Genomic DNA, 4105 nt, shown 5'->3' with positions numbered 1-4105 from the left:
TATCGTTTGCATTCCGGGGGGGGGAAATAAGGTGCTTATAACAGGGTGATGGAGAAGCTTCTTCTGGGCGCGGTAATATTGTGACTCTGCTAAACTAATATCAGTTAAGTGTAGATTATCAGCAACGGCGATAATCTATGCCTTTTAACGGGCTTTGTAAGTGCCTTTTTGCCCATGTTCGTTTATACGGTCGCGCAGACCGCTGATCCTGTATTAATGTATTACGAAACTTTCTGAAACTTTCTGCATGCATCCCTTTCCTGGGGTGGGGTCAACTTGCTTTGCTTCGTTGTTTAGGCGGTAATTTGCCTCCACCCTTTTCTGAGCGTAACTATTTGGAATTTTAATGCAATGTATTGATAAATATCTTTTGTTTAACAGAAATAAAGCGGCTAGGAGAACCATTACTCCTAGCCAAAATTATCCCAAAACGGCGTAAAATTTAATGTGTCATTATTGATGCTCAGAAAACTGAGCTGCGGAAAGAGTATGCAAAACTCATGCCTGGCAATATATCTATGCGTAAATAAATCACATTACATAAAACAAAATATTTACGAAGGAAATAAGAAATTTATGTAATGTGATTTTATAAATAGACTATTAAGGCAAGGTGTACCCCCAAGGGGACACGCCTTGCCGACGATAATTAAAAATCTTATATTATGGGCTTTGCGTCCTATCTAAAAGACCGACAGGTAATGGATGGCACGCAATATGGGAAAGGTGGTCAATGGCCAGCAGCAAATCGAAAACTAACAAAGACCGAATACCCTAATCATAAACGGTCAGTTTAAGCGTGACATCGCGAAAGACAGATCTCCTTTAAAGTTGAACCCACCTCCTCCCCAAAGCCTCCGCTAACAATTATATACATTGGACGATTTACCGTAGCTGATATATATAGAGAGAGGAACGTTATATCTCAATTAGTGATGGTCGTAGGCCGTACTACAGGTGCTGGCGGTAATTTGCCTCCACCCTTTTCTGAGCGTAACTATTTGGAATTTTAATGCAATGTATTAATAAATATCGTTTTGTTTAACAGAAATAAAGCGGCTAGGAGAACCATTACTCCTAGCCAAAATTATCCCAAAACGGCGTAAAATTTAATGTGTCATTATTGATGCTCAGAAAACTGAGCTGCGGAAAGAGTATGCAAAACTCATGCCTGGCAATATATCTATGCGTAAATAAATCACATTACATAAAACAAAATATTTACGAAGGAAATAAGAAATTTATGTAATGTGATTTTATAAATAGACTATTAAGGCAAGGTGTACCCCCAAGGGGACACGCCTTGCCGACGATAATTAAAAATCTTATATTATGGGCTTTGCGTCCTATCTAAAAGACCGACAGGTAATGGATGGCACGCAATATGGGAAAGGTGGTCAATGGCCGCAGCAAATCGAAAACTAACAAAGACCGAATACCCTAATCATAAACGGTCAGTTTAAGCGTGACATCGCGAAAGACAGATCTCCTTTAAAGTTGAACCCACCTCCTCCCCAAAGCCTCCGCTAACAATTATATACATTGGACGATTTACCGTAGCTGATATATATAGAGAGAGGAACGTTATATCTCAATTAGTGATGGTCGTAGGCCGTATCTACAGGTGCTGGCGGTAATTTGCCTCCACCCTTTTCTGAGCGTAACTATTTGGAATTTTAATGCAATGTATTAATAAATATCGTTTTGTTTAACAGAAATAAAGCGGCTACGAGAACCATTACTCCTAGCCAAAATTATCCCAAAACGGCGTAAAATTTAATGTGTCATTATTGATGCTCAGAAAACTGAGCTGCGGAAAGGGTATGCAAAATTCATGCCTGGCAATATATCTATGCGTAAATAAATCACATTACATAAAGGCCTAGAGTTGGAAGTGGAAGCACTGCATGTTTACGCTTTTCAGTCCCTGTATAATTTATAACCTAATTTCATGTAAATCAAGCCAAATCCATAATACATGCACACAGCAAAATCGTGAGTCTTATTTTAAGAAAAAAAATACAAACAAGTAAAATTGTTCTTGTCAGTATAGTAAGAATATTATTCTTGGCAAGAATCCAGGCAAGAATATTATTCTTACCTGGAATCTCATTTTAAGAAAAACAATTCTTGCAACAAGAATTTTCTAAAGAAAAAATACTCGTTTTAAGTAACACATTGCTTGAAATAAGCAAAATTATTATTGTATATTAAGGAACCTACTCACACAATTCTTACCTAGAATGTTACAAATAAGAAAAAAACTACTTAAAACAAGAATAATTTTACTTATAATAAGTACAAAATTTTTAGACAAAAGAAAACATTTCTAGTAATTAAGTTTATTAGCTGGCTTTGAAACATCACAGATACATTATTCTTATACATTATTTTAGTTCAAAATATTAAAACTACTTATTTAGTGGCCATACTAAATATATAAATGCCATACATTTACATCTGACAGAAATAGTTTTTTCAAAGTACTGCTAGGTTTGTGCAATACCTTGCTCAAATAAACAAGTCTTTCAAGGACTTAATTAAAAATTGCCAATTGGCAAGTTTAGGAAAGTATCCGATAGAGCTCAGATAATGAAATTAAGCCCTTGTATGAACCCAGAATTAGTTGAATAAAAATATTCATGGAAGAAGACAAACACATCTATGCAAACTCACTGCATGTCTTCAATTATTACACATAAGCTAAAGTCATTCATTCCTGAGCAATGTTTCCCTTTGATTATTGACCAGCTGTTCTTAAATTTTGTATATCATGCCAAACATGAAAATATTTATAAGATCACCTGGAGTATTTTTTTCCTTGAAAATTAAGTGCTGAAACACTGTGGGTCCAATTAACCATTCGTATAGCAAATTTTCCACTGAATTTCTTGCTCACTACCTCAATCCATGTTCCTAATAAAACAAAAAAGCAAGCATACTTGAGAAATCAGAGTTAAGATAACAAATGTTAAAGAAACTAAGCAGTGCATAATATGTGTGAAATATATGATTGGGGATGCTATGCACAGTTTTGCATGCTCTGACAGATATAAAATTAGGCATAAAGGGTAGTCATCTGGTAAGCTGTCAATGATTTTTCCTTTTATCTATTACATGATAAATAAGTATATAATCAATTGGTCAATAAGTATATAAATACCGGTATATTATATTATACATTAAAAACAAAGCCATATGCTTAGGTGAATAATCTAACAGCATTGCACAATTCCTTATAATGCATTACGTACCACAAATATTACTTTCCAATGAGACCTCTTTCATTACAGGTTTAGACATAAACATCACCACTTGTTAATCCACCATCTAAGAATGCATATAAAAAAATTTAAAAGGCAATAAAACAGTTATTTCATCCTAATTCTTAATCAAAACTTATGTATCTCCAGTAACCAAGATTCAGTATATCATGATCTTAAGATTGAGTACAAATGTTTCAGCTAAAATTTGACCATGGTTTTATAGCTAACGTGAATATCACGTACACTTTTTATGGCATAGTGCCTATAGTATAACCACGTTATAATATATTTATATAAACGTCGTTCATTTATCGGGAATGATGAGTATTTAAACTGTGAATATATCTGTTTATTGTTTATAAATACGTTTACTGTTTACGCGGCAAATTCAAAAATAGCTTTCGTCTGTTTGCGCGTATAATTTTAAATCCTTACCTCTTAGAAGACTGAGATTCCCAGCCACTTTTAAAACAATCTGCGCAATCTTCTGCAGGAAATTTTGCGACATAATGTCCAGTAAATCCTATCCACAGTAATCCACAATAATCCACAGTTCTTTCCGCCAGTTGGCAGTTAGCGAAGTTTAAAATATATATTTTCATAAGAAACGAACTACGTCCATTCAGAATGCTTAAATAGGCATTAAAACCTTCATTTCGTCTGCATATGAAACGAAACTTGCGAATCTTTGCTCGGTTATTAAATGTTACTTAGTAAGAATGTAAAAATATTCTTGGTTGTTTGAAATAAATTGGTTGTTTGAAATTAGTATTCTTGGCAAGTGAATTGGCAACAAGCGTTTTTGATTGCCGGTTTTAAGTTAACAATGTTTCTTGCCA

The 4105-nt window shown here is 34.4% G+C and overlaps 1 long non-coding RNA gene across 1 annotated transcript; it reads right to left on the bottom strand.

Annotated features, from left to right (window-relative positions):
• Positions 1-2860: 2860 nt before the first annotated feature.
• On the bottom strand, positions 2861-3845 carry LOC114544853. Its single transcript, XR_003690650.1, has 3 exons — positions 3702-3845; positions 3255-3330; positions 2861-2916 (listed from the first exon to the last, which is right to left on the bottom strand). It is a non-coding gene; the product is annotated as an uncharacterized LOC114544853 (long non-coding RNA).
• Positions 3846-4105: the final 260 nt, after the last annotated feature.

Source organism: Dendronephthya gigantea, unplaced genomic scaffold (assembly GCF_004324835.1).
Source record: "Dendronephthya gigantea isolate DGI-Jeju-01 unplaced genomic scaffold, DenGig_1.0 000996F, whole genome shotgun sequence".
NCBI classification, from domain to species: domain Eukaryota; kingdom Metazoa; phylum Cnidaria; class Anthozoa; order Malacalcyonacea; family Nephtheidae; genus Dendronephthya; species Dendronephthya gigantea.
The sequence above is the reverse complement of the archived record's forward strand: the minus strand, read 5'-3'. Positions and strand labels throughout refer to the sequence as shown.